Source organism: Chrysemys picta, chromosome 17 (assembly GCF_011386835.1).
Source record: "Chrysemys picta bellii isolate R12L10 chromosome 17, ASM1138683v2, whole genome shotgun sequence".
Taxonomy (NCBI): Eukaryota; Metazoa; Chordata; order Testudines; family Emydidae; genus Chrysemys; species Chrysemys picta.
This window is the reverse complement of record NC_088807.1, coordinates 11,907,438-11,920,611: the sequence shown is the minus strand read 5'-3', so window position 1 is coordinate 11,920,611 and position 13,174 is coordinate 11,907,438. Positions and strand designations below refer to the sequence as shown.

At 43.1% G+C, this 13,174-nt stretch overlaps 1 long non-coding RNA gene across 1 annotated transcript; it reads right to left on the bottom strand.

The window, feature by feature from the left end:
• Nucleotides 1-254: 254 nt before the first annotated feature.
• Nucleotides 255-4,381, bottom strand: LOC135976328 (uncharacterized). Its single transcript, XR_010593484.1, has 2 exons — nt 4,145-4,381; nt 255-2,199 (listed from the first exon to the last, which is right to left on the bottom strand). It is a non-coding gene; the product is annotated as an uncharacterized LOC135976328 (long non-coding RNA).
• Between the last annotated feature and the right edge of the window lie 8,793 nt (nt 4,382-13,174).

The window sequence follows — 13,174 nt, the reverse complement described above, 5'->3', positions numbered from 1 at the left end:
AATCCCTTACTTGTTTTGACTCTTGCCAACATACAATATTTTCTAGACCTTATCTACACAAGGTTTTCTACACCTTATCTATACAAGGTCACAATAACTTCTCACACAGTACTTTCTCACCCGCCTCACACAATCCTCGCTTCTACAAATCTCGCGTTATCAGGGTTACAGTTAGCCTGACTCTTGCTAACAAACTGTCATACATAGCAGTTCTTTTCTGACAGTTCTTTCTCTGCTTCCACGACCCCCCCCCCTTTTTGTACTTCTAGTACAACAAACTTTCTTAAATCTCTATTTGCATTAAGCCCTGGACTTCAAATTCTACATCAGATGCTTCAATCTTAGGGGTTCTGATTGGATGTAATGACAATGCATGATTAACATAAACATGAAAGGTATTACTATTATTACGTCTTTACAACAATGATAACATAATCCTAAGCTAACTAATAGCAACACAAGCAATAACATTCCCATAGCAATAATATAATGGGGCTGTTGTACAATCTTAATCATAAAGCACAATACATCCTACTTAGTACATAAAATGGATACTCTATAAGCTGTCTGGAAAGCATACTTTTCAACTTAATATATATTTTGAAGCATGTGAATTTGCCCTTGTACTTCAGAGATTTTCTGAATCTCTGGTAACAGTGAAAACAAATTCTGAAATCTATCAGGTACTAAACTAGTCCAATTAAAGGGTATCTGGAACCTAAGGGCTACTTAAAAAACTCTATCTGCAGGCCAGTAAATAATATGATTGCCTGCAGTGGTAATGAGATTAAAATGTATGTCTTGCAATGTGGAGGCTTTAACATACACACAGCTATCATTAGCTTAAAAGAGTAAGTGTCCTGTCAGGTGTAATCCCAGGAGCACTGACTAAAATTAACTGGGCATACCAGGTAGTTTAATTTCCCAGATGTTTTGGTGAATTACCCAATCCCACATGCATCCTCCCTATGGACCCGGCAGGATTCGGTATGTGGGAGCCCACACCCCCTCAACCGGTCCATATGCTTGGAAGGAGCGTTGAGAACGTCCGCACTTCCACCCAGAAAGTCTCCAAGTATGTCTTCATGCCACAGATCAGATGGTACTCCTGATGTGTCTGTAAGGGCAGTGGGCCAAGCCTGAACATGCTAGATCCCACTGCAATGCCTTCCCAGCCTCAGTGATATTCAATACCATCTCTGTCAGCAACTTCTGGGTCATTGTCTGTATTTTGATGTGTTACAGGGGTAATAGTGTAATGGAGGAGATGGCAGGGGCAATGGCAACAAGGTGCCTTTGGTACTTATCATTTAAAATCCAATTAGGGAAGGCAATACATACTGAAGGACTTATCCAAAACACAGGGTGCAGCCTGTAGAATAAACCTTAAAATCTAATCAATACCACGTTCCCAAGAATGGGTTCCACAAATTTCTTCCTGCCAGTGTATAATTTTTTGTTTCTTCACCAGGGTCAGTTCTTAATGTCTCTTGTAGTCAGGAATTCCTGGACTTTGTGGTTTTAATGAAGCAAGTGTTCCTTCTTCTCTTCTCTTGAAACAGTGTGGTTTAGCATCATACAGGGGAGAGGTTACTAGCACATCACCCTGTAATGGTTTTGCTTCTTCTAGAAAAATCTAGAGGCACAGTAGGTCTGTCAGTGGACAAGGGAGAGGTTACTAGCACTTCACCTTGTCTTTTTTTATTTTTCTTTCTTTCCTTTTCCTGCTGTCCAGAAGACACAGCCGAGTTAGAAGGAGAAATAGGCTTATCATCAGGCGGAGAGTCCTCCCAAGGTGGAGGGGTCTTTTTACAGTGAGAAGCATGGGTCCAGGCAGGTAGTCCTTGGCACTTCACAGCAGTGTTGGCGGTTAACGGGACTTGGAAAGGGCCTTTCCAGTGTGGAGCCAAAGCAGTCTTTCGTTGATGGACTTTAGACTCAGTTTCCTTGTTTCAATAAATGGCAGGGCTGCTAGGGTCTTTGGGTAGCACTTCTTTTATCTGTGAAAAAAAAAACCTAACACATTTCATTAGTGCCTGGCAGTGTTTTGCAGATCTCAGTTGCTTGGGCACATTCAGGCCCCCCCTTTTCGTGTCTGTCAGCCAGGTCTTATCTTTGGACTGAGCTTGCTAGCTATTTTTTCCTCAGTTAACTCATTCCGTGCTTTTTCCTCTTCTCCCTTTCTCGGCTTCTTTTAACCTCAAAGGAAACTTTCACTCTTCACTTATACACTTTTTTCCAACAATGAACGCATACACATTGCCATTATACAGTACATTAGTCTTATTATTCAATGTATGCCATGTACACTCTTCCAGTAAAATAACTTTGTTACAGAGCTTTGGAGCAACAAACCGGGACAAGCACGCCCACTTTTGAGGAGTCCACTTGGTACAACCTCTGGTGTCCAATCGCTTTCCTCCCTCCCCAGCCCTCTGGCTAGAAATCTGAGGTAGCCAGAAGGATCCCATGGGCAATATGGGGAGTGGGTTAACCTTCCATGTCCTTGTTTCCAAAGACTGTTGGTATGCAAATTTTAACAACAATTTTTCAATTAAAAAATCTGGCCAATGAAGTTTCTTTTTCTTACTTAAGCAAATATATCAGACTTTAGTATATCACATTTTCCTGATTTATCCAAACACTTTGTATTCCAAGTTGAATAAAACAAGTATCTGCTTTTTGATTTAACCCTTCTATTTAAATTTGAGCTAGACTGTCCTATGAAAATATTAAATCCAACAATTCTGGCCACAAGACAAACATCACAAGACAGGACAAAGAACACAAAAATAATTCCTATTGTACCAGTAAATGCATGGTACATTGAATGCTATTCAGCTGGCATCTGTTTTCTCGAGGTCTACCCCTTCTGGGCAGTCAGTCATTACTTAAAATATTTACTTTATTACACATACTCTTGTTGATTTTAGGCAAAACAGAGGAATTACCACATATTTCCTTGTATTTGTTTCATATGCAGCCCAGGTTTCAGTGGCTACTACCTTATTAGTTAGAAAATTGCATTAATACAGATGCTTTCTGGCTTGCTTCCAGATCCAAAGCTATCCACGGCTTAAAGATTCTTACTTAAAAAGGGACACAATTAACTTTCCCGGACTTTTGATTGCCTTTTACTTCTAACTCCTGCTTTCAAACACACAGTGATCTGAACAAGACAACACAACCTATATTGGTAGGTTTGCATTTCTTATACCTCTACTACAATATATACTGCACATGTTCTCCACAATTCAATTTCCACAACACTAGCCACATCAATTTCTACACAAGGTGTAACTATTTCTTTTTTGAACACCGGGTAAAGGCCATTTACTTAACATATAATTCAAAGAGCTATCCTTAGAGGGTTTTACCAGAGAGTGTCTCCTTATCCTATTAGGACTCACCTTATCGGAGCACGAACCCCAGGGGCTGCGGTGAAGCAGAGAAAAGGGGCGAAACACCCCGTTGGCGCCGTTCCCAGTTCGCCGCAGCCGTCCGGAGTCCAATGTCCGAGCCAGGAGAGTCCCGGCGGAGTCACCAGAAACTGTTACCGAAATATCGGGTCCACCTAGCTGAGAGCCAATAACAGCCAGACAGGGATAAGGAGGAGTTGCTTTATTCTGCAGAATAAAGGAGAGCTTTGCACCTTGGTACAAAAACTCTATCTCATACACATTTTACCATTCCAATTATCATCCTGGGGATTTGAAATCCCCATGCCTATAATTACTTACTCCTTTCCTTCCTCTATGCCCTCAAAGTTTCCAACCTGTTTTCCAGTCAAGAAGCCATACCGACCTGCAGTCCGGATACCAGGGGCACTGGCGATCTATTTCCCTTAGGGGGTCCTCAATATGAGCGACCGGGACAACGATGAATGATCGCTGCCGTGTAATCTTGAACTCTCTTGTGTGCTCCTTCTGGGCACTGGAAAGTTCGCCCCCCATACTCACGAATAAGGGGCGGCAAACAGCCGCGGGCGCGCTCGGCATATCCAGCCGATGAGTAGGGGGTTATCACGTCGGGGTCACCAGCTGTGGTGACGACGCAGGAAAGGAAACAGAACACCAGGTCTGTGGTAGCCGAAAAGCCCCTCTACCTCCAGGAACTTTTCCTGGGGCTTTTATTCTTTGCTTACTTTGTTTACAACACTTCTTAGTGGTTACATTCCTGCGCATAAAAAGGCCAGGCAGTATACATGCACATAAGATAACAAACCCATCTCTTGAGCGCGTGAATGCCAGTTGCGAGGAAACAATCAAATCAGCCAAATAAGCTTCCCAAACATAGGCGCTAGAACAAGGTCACTCCTGCCTCATTGCCAAGGGAACAGTTTGCCGTTCTTCAAGGCTTGTGATTAGGGAGCAACACATTCCTACATAAAGGGTTTTTGTTAAGTGCCAAACAGCTAGGATAAACAACTTATGTAGCATCTTATGCATTTCATGACATCTGTTTTTTACCTCCCCTTTGTTCCTGATATTTTGAACAAAACATCCCTATTCTGTGAAGCCATCTTACTTTGTATTAGATTGGGATGTATCTGTAGTAGGTGTACTGTATTTATGTAAATATCTTGTGCCTAGTACACTAGCAATAATTTTGCCAAGTTCATATATTTAACAGTGAGCATGTAAGCATCTACTTCAATACATGGCCTGACTTTGGTTCACAGCCTCTGATTCAGGCCTCAGGTCTTACACCAGGCCCAGGGCTCCAGGCTATCTCCCTCTCTACTACAGAGGGATGGGGGAAAGAAAGAAAGAAAGAAAGAAAGAAAGAAAGAAAGAAAGTGTTTCAGTGAAGTCATAACTTTGTTTCCATCTTCTTAAAATGGAACATTCTGATTTTTCATTTTGAAATGACTTTCCATTTATTTTTTGAGACTATGACCCTCACTGACACCTATTCTCCACTGGAGCCTGAACTTTGTCACCCAACAGGGGGAGGCTTGTGAGACAGAACATGAATCTGCGTGGGAGGTGGGCTCAGACTACATAACTCAATACTGCACAAAACCAGAATGGTCCAAACCTCTCAGGTTCCCCAGCTACATGCAAAACCCACTTCTTTGATTCTGCATTTCCCAATTGCTCCCAACCCCTGCATATTTAGTGTGATGTAACTGATAATGTCATGAAAGCTTTAGCAGAGAAAATGAAGTACAACTTTTACCTGGTTTGAAAAATAAGCATTTTATATCATTGTAACATTTCCTGTTCAGAAGCCCCGCAGAAGCAAATCAGTAAGTCTGCACCAGCTTTGTGTCATTTACACTCAGATACATGAGGAAAATGTTACCACTTAATGTAACCTCTGCTGACCCTATGCCTCTTTTACAGAACAAATTCATGAAGTAATTATTAAGGTTCCATTTAACTACACAATCACGTGGGGGCAGAGTGGGGATGTCAGAAAAAAAATGAGCACCACTTAATCCAAGACTTGACCCTTCCTTCAGTGAATTCAGTGGCAAGACTTCCATTGACTACTGGGATTAGGATTGGGCCCCTAATTTGGTAACAATAAAGTGCATATGTTGAAATGTGTCCTTTTTTTTTTGCAGCCCGACTCAAGGAGGAAAAGAGTAAGTTGCCTTTGACCTCTGCAGCTTGGAAGGGGAAGGGTCAGTCATTTTACAATTGATGAAAGTGGTGGAGGCAGGTTTTTATTAACTGTTGAGAGGGCTTTCCCCTGGAAGTGAGTGAAGTTTGCAATTGGGACTGAGGAGGGGCTGAGTATTTTTTATTGGCAGATTGTCTCTCTGCTTGTTCAGGGTTGGGTTGTCAGACTGGGGCTGATGAGAGGAAACAAATGTTCATTAACCCAATTTCCGGCAAAAACAAAGACAAATAGGTGAGATGCAGAGATGCGTCTCCTTTTTCAAAGCAATGGCTGCATTGCATAGGTGAGTTTGCTTTGGCTTCTGAGACGGTCACACAGAGTGGGGTTTTATCAGGGAAATGTTTAGCAGCTAGTTCTAGATTCCACCATTCTATAACTCTTAAACCACTCTGTGGGGTTTAATACCCTGCCCTGAAGGCCAGAGCATCCCCTTGAGTGGGAAACCTCTGCTGAGAACTTCAGGGACCTTTCACTGTATCCTCCACTGATGAGCAGACTTCTCCCCTCACATAGCAAACACAGAGCATCCTGGAATCACGTCAAAGCTAAAAAGTCTGCTGGAAACCAGGCCTCATGCTCAGGGGTCCCGTTCCTTTGTGCGAGAAAAGCGGCCTGGCCTCCTATGCCCTGGCACCTCAATGCTGAGGGTGCTGTTCCCCTCCATGCCTGGAATCTCCAGGAGAAGCTGTTAACACCTTGAGGTACCATCCCTCTTGGATCTCCCCAGGGCAGTGCAGTTCAGCAACCCATTCACCTTTCCTGCCACACAGCTGTACCTATTCAACACACATTGTGTGTGATGGGAAAAGGTGCAATTTCTGTCTCAGCAGGGCTGCACCCCTTTCCCTGGACTTCACAAAACCCCTTCAATTGGAAAGTGTTGGCTAGGCACCGGGCCAGCGGGCATTGGGATGATCCTAACTAGGACTACGGATGTTATATTAGCTCTGTATTTGGCTGTGATGCTAGAATACTGTGTGCAGTTACAGTATCCCCAACTGAAGAGTGAAGTTGTCAAACTGGCAGGGGCGGCTCTAGCTTTTTTGCCGCCCCAAGCACAGCAGTCAGGCTGCCTTCAGCGGCATGCCTGCAGGAGGTCCGCCGGTCCCGCGGCTTCAGCGAACCCGCCGCCGAATTGCCGCCAAAACCGTGGGACTGGCGTACTTCCTGCAGCCAAGCCGCCGAGGGCGGCCTGACTGCCGCCCTTAAAGTGAATAGCAGGCCGTCCCCCCATGGCTTGCCGCCCCAGGCACGAGCTTGGTGCACTGGTGCCTGGAGCCGCCGCTGCAAACTGGAGAGGGTTCAGAGAAGAGAACCAGAATGACTAAGGGATTAGATAATGTGTATAATAGTGATAGACTCAAAGAGACTCATTACGCTCCAGAAGTATGTAGATAGGAACAAATATTTGATAATGGGCTCTTTAGTCTAGCAGAGAATGGTCTAACAAGATCCAATGGCTGGAAGTCGAACTGGAAAGAAGTTGTACATTTTTAAAAGTGAGGGTGATTAGCCGTTGTAACAATTTACAAGGGTTTGTGGTGGATCCTCCATCACTGGAAGATCTCCATCAGTAAAAGATCTGCTCTAATATGAACATGAATCATTTTGGAGAAGTTCTCTGGCCCATGTTATAGATGATGAAAATGCATCCTTCTGGCCTTAGACACTATCATGTTCATTGTGTCACCTGCTTCTTCTCAGCTATTCTCCAATAAAGATAATACAGCTTTCAATATTTTAACTGTTAGTTACTTTCCTCTTTGATCATATTATGGCAAAAGCTGCTGTCATTATCATTAAACATTTGTTTCTTTCTTAGGAGACTTGGAGAAGAGAATAAGTAAGTCTGTGTGCATTTTCTTCGGTGTGCTGCTCTACTGTTGTGTAAGAGTCTTGTAGAATGAAAAGAAAAATCATTGATTTATTATTAGATCTCCCCCCTCTTTCCTGTTTTGGATAGAGCAGATGACTTGGCTTGTTTTGTCAATAGCATTTGTTGGTTGTGAGCAGTGCTGCTCATGCATGGTTGAAATTTAAATAGACTCACCCACTTTTGTTTTGTGTTCTCCAAGAACCATAACACTCCTACAAAGAGACACAGTATGACAAGCAATGTACAAATTGAAAGGACTCTGCATTGAAATGGCAAATGGAATGCAGCTCATAATGTAAATGGTGTTACTGCCCATTTCATAGCAGATCCCATATTATCCATGTCATAATTGCCTCTTTTGTTAATTAGTTGTTGCCATGAAGCTTCATCTTAAATTTATTAAATCAAGAATAGAATCTTGTCTATCCACTCTCTAGGGAGATAGGAATGGGACTAGCCCACAAATTAAATAGCTAGCTCACTACCCAATTCCAATATTTATGCTAATCAATGGATGATCACAGCAGCAAGATGGAGCCTGGAGTCACCTGGACAAGCCACATGTCCATGCATGACTCAGTTCTTTACAGGCCAATGCCATTGTTCACAGGTTAGTTTGAACGTTCCCAGGAAAGCTCAGATGTGGATTGTTGTCTCCCAAAATTCATTGTCAGCTAAGTGTTTCTTGATTGGGCACTTACTGAGAATAGTCCCTTCTGAAGAAGATGACCAAATTCTTCATTGAGGCTACTTAGAATCAAAACACATTGATATACAAGTACATAGCCAATATTCATAACTTCAAGTACAAAAATGATACACACATACAGATAGCATAATCATAACTAGCAAACCATAATCTTGTCTTAGACACCTTATTTGACCCCCTTTTATACATTATTTGGTGCCACTACAGGACCTTGGTTGCAACAATAATCTATACGGTCACAATTTATGTCAATAACGTCACAGTAGAACTTACTGTATTATCGTCAATTACTCATGCAACTCTGAAGCCCCTTCTGTCCACAGAGGGACACTGTTTGACAGTCACCTGAAGCGAAGAACCCACAGGGACACTCCTCAAAGAAGAAGAGAAGGTTACTCACTCTGTGCAGTAACTAAGGCTCTTTGAAATGGTGTCCCTGTGGGTGCTCCACTACCCATCCTCCTCCTCTCTACTTCAGAGTTCAATCTATGGACCAGGTGGTAGAGAAGGAACTGAGAGGGTCTGGTTGTGTGGCGCTAGATAGGTGCCAACAAAGGTGTGAGACAGGAAGATTGGCAGTCTGGATAGTCAGAGGGAGAGACCTAGACACTCTCCATCTTCCTCTGCATCCAGACTTCCTGAAGGAGAATCATTTGAGGAGCAGGAGGAGAGACTTCACCTCTAACCAACATCTCTTCATTTTCACTGGACGAGGGAGTCATGCCAGCCCCCTCTATCCCAACAACTGCTGATGACTTCAAACAATTTCAAGAACTGTTCTGACGAATAGCAGAGTCCCTCCAGATCAAATTGGAGGAAGTGTGAGAATCACAACACAAATCACTGGACATATTGCAGACCTCTACATCAGACAAGATCACGCTTCCTATCAATGAGACCTTATTAAATCCAGCCTAAGTGGTCTGGCAGCCATTATACCTCCCATATGTCAGGGGACTGAAAAAAAGTATTATGTCCCCTCAAAAGATATGGACTTCTTTCACATCCCACGCCAAACTCTCTGGTAGTCAATGCAGTGAATGAAAGAGGGAGACAATATTACTCCAAGATGACCCCTGTGATAAAGACTGGAGGAGGATAGATCTGTTTGGATGTAAGGTGTACTCATCAGCAACTCTACAATTCAGAATTTCATATTATGAGCTGCTTATGTTAAAGTATAGTCTCACAAAGTCCTCTAAGTTAAGCAAATTTATTGAATACATGCTGGAGGACAAAAAGGAACAGTTCCAGGCAATTGTAGTGGAGGGCATGGATGGCATTAAGGTCATCTTTAGATACAGCTGACACAGCTGCTTTGTCCATAGGAACTTCAGTGGTCATGAGATGGGTAGGCCACCATAGAGGATCTCCCATTCAAAGCTCCAAACTACTTACCAAGCGGACCTATGAATTCCTCCATTACCTAAAGGATTCAAAAGCAACATTGAGATCATTCAAAATTTATACACAGAAAAGAGAGAAGACCAGGTAGATACAACCCTTCCCCAAGATATTGATCCTTGGCTTTCCTCCCACCTCAATGACAGTATGACCTGCAGTGGAGATGATAGAGATATCCTTCTAAGAATAGACAGATCCCATTACAATTGTCTACATCTCACCTACCTACCTCAAAACAGCAGTTTTGAGTACTTGGTCAAGTACCTCCCACTAGACTACGTGCTGTGACCATCAGAAAATCTCCATCAGTTTGTCGACCATTTGACCCCATGTGATGCTCTGTACCTCGTGGGAACATACTACACCTCCATGTTCATCCTTATAAAATGGTTGTGTGGTATCCAATAGAAAGTTTGTCATATCGGGTGTCTCCGGAAGGCTCATGATGCACTGAGCATTGTTGTTATAGTGATGTTATCATAATAGTTGTTAAAGTAATATTATAGTAATATTATAGGTTGTAATTTTGTGTATATAGTTATGAGGCTGAAAATGTGTCCTCATGGCCTAAAACAGGCCCAGGAAAACTCTCCAAGCTCAGAGGTGCTGTTCACACCTCATCAGGGCATGTATGGGACAAACCCAGCCTCACAGGAACAAAGGACACTGGCCTAGGCAGCAACAAAGAATCTGTGATTCACCCCCCCTTCCTTTGGTCAGTAGGAACTACAATGAGGTAATGCTCACCTGACTCTGGATGTGGGGGGAGGGGGGGGCAAAGCCAAGAGGGAAGAAAGAACAGGATAAAAGGAAGAGACATTTGCCATACTCTTCCTCTCTCTTCCACCTCCATCTACAGACATCACCACCAAGTGAATTAAGTGCTGATCAAAGGGGAGAGCCTGGCTGAAGGGCAACCAGCCAGCCTGTGGTGAGAAGCATCTAAGTTTGTAACAACATTGAAAGTGTTAAGATCCGCTTAGAATGTGTTTTGCTTTAATTTCATTTGACCAAATCTGACTTCTTGTGCTTAGACTCATAATCACTTAAAATCTATCTTTGTAGTTAATAAATTTGCTTGTTTATTCTACTTGAAGCAGTGTGTTTGGTTCGAAGCGTGTCAGAGACTCCCCTTGGAATAACAAGCCTGGCACATATCTCATATAAGCTTGCAGTGTCCAGCGGGTATAACTGGACAATGCAAGATGGAGGTTCCTAGGGTTGTTTCTGGGACTGGACATATTGGTAAGTGTCATTCGGTTGCACAGTCCAAGGAGTAGCTTACATACCAGGGGCTGTGCATAAACAGCCCAGGAGTGGGGGTTCTCACAGCAGAGCAGGGTAAGGCTGGCTCCCAGAGTCAAGGATTGGAGTGACCTAGCAGATCACCGATCCAGATAACACCAGAGGGGAATGTCACACCCCATTCTACCCACTATGGCAGAATATCACCTCAGATGAGTGGTTGTTGGAAATCATCATCAGTAGATACTCAATTGCATTTCTATCCCTCCTGCCTATCCCTCCACCCAGCCCTCTTCAGGGACCCTTCTCACAAACGCCTTCTATGGGAAGAAATAAACCACCTTCTACACTTGTGTGCTGTAGAAGAGAGAACAGCAGAGCTCTGTTTCAACACAGTGGGAGTGTTTTTTATTTCAGCTACTTCTTCATCAAGAAAAAGAACAGGGGTTGGAGACCTATTCTAGTCTGAAGAAAATTTAGTAGGTTTGTCAAGCTAGAATTATTCATAATGGTCACGCTAACAACAATAATCCCAGCACTGGAACAAGGGGATTTATTCTTGGGCCTCCTCCTCCAAGACACATATTTCCACATTTCCATACATCCTTCTCACAGGAGATTCCTCAGATTTGTTCTGGGGATGGATCAGTACCAGTACAAATTAGTACCCTTTGGCCTCTCTACAGCACCCAGAGTATTCTCCAAAGTCTGGGCGGTGGTATCAGTGTACCTCTTCAAATAAGTAATTATGGTATTTCCATACTTGGATGATCGTCTAATCAAAGACCCTTCTCGAGATGACATGCTCATTGCTACACAGAAAGCATAACTAGGCCTAGAAATAAAACCCTGAAATACCAACATTGACACCAATACAACACCTAGAATTTACAGGGGCCTACCTCGATGTGACCAAAGCCTTTTTACTGACACACAAATTTGCCACCCTAGTCAACTTGATTTCTACAGTACAAACCAGTCCCCAGGATGCCTCCTTACTGGGTTGGAGAGCACACCTACAGAACTACACAGTACAAGGCAAGTGGTCCGTATTGGAGAAAATGTTACATATCAATCTACAGGAACTACGTTGAGTCCGGAACACATTTTCACAATTTTTACCACTACTCAGGACCAAAAACATAAGAATAATGATGCACAACATTGCCTGCATGTTTTACATCAACAGGAAAGGGGGAGTGAGGCAGCAATCCCTGTGTGTTGAAGCAATAAAATTGCGGAACTAGTGCATACAACATGGCATCAGCATTTGGCCATATATCTACTGCAGGTGAACGAGCCCCTGATGGTATGGCTGATGTGATTAGGTCCTATGATGATGTCACTTGAATAGATATGTGGACAGAGTTGGCATCGGGCTTTGTTACTGAACAAAACCACTGACCCAGGAACCTAACCACATCAGCCATACCATCAGGGGCTCGTTCACCTGCACATCTACCAATGTGATATATGCCATCATGTGCCAGCAATGCCCCTCTGCCATGTACATTGGCCAAACCGGACAGTCTCTCCGCAAAAGAATTAATGGACACAAATCTGACATCAGGAATCATAATACTCAAAAACCAGTGGGAGAACACTTTAACCTGTCTGGTCATTCAATGACAGACCTGCGGGTGGCTATATTACAACAGAAAAACTTCAAAAACAGACTCCAACAAGAGACTGCTGAGCTGGAATTGATATGCAAACTAGACACAATCAACTCAGGATTGAATAAGGACTGGGAATGGCTGAGCCATTACAAACATTGAATCTATCTCCCCTTGTAAGTATTCTCACACTTCTTATCAAACTGTCTGTACCGGGCTAGCTTGATTATCACTTCAAAAGTTTTTTTTCTCTTACTTAATTGGCCTCTCAGAGTTGGTAAGACAACTCCCACCTGTTTATGCTCTCTGTATGTGTGTATATATATATATCTCCTCAATATTTATTCCACTCTGTATGCATCCGAAGAAGTGGGCTGTAGTGCACGAAAGCTTATGCTTTAATAAATTTGTTAGTCTCTAAGGTGCCACAAGTACTCCTGTTCTTTTTATAGATACAGACTAACACGGCTGCTACTCTAAAACTAGTACTGGACTACATCTTGGAACTCAAAGCTACCACAGCTTTCCAGCATAACGTCTATGATCATTTGGTTTTCACTCACCTGGTGACATAAAGATATCTTACAGGGCTTTTAAAGCTATACCACGAAGTGCAAGACCCCACTCCACCTTAGGCTGCCTCACTGGCACCTGTTTGAACCCATGGCAACTTTCTCCTACATACATCTATCA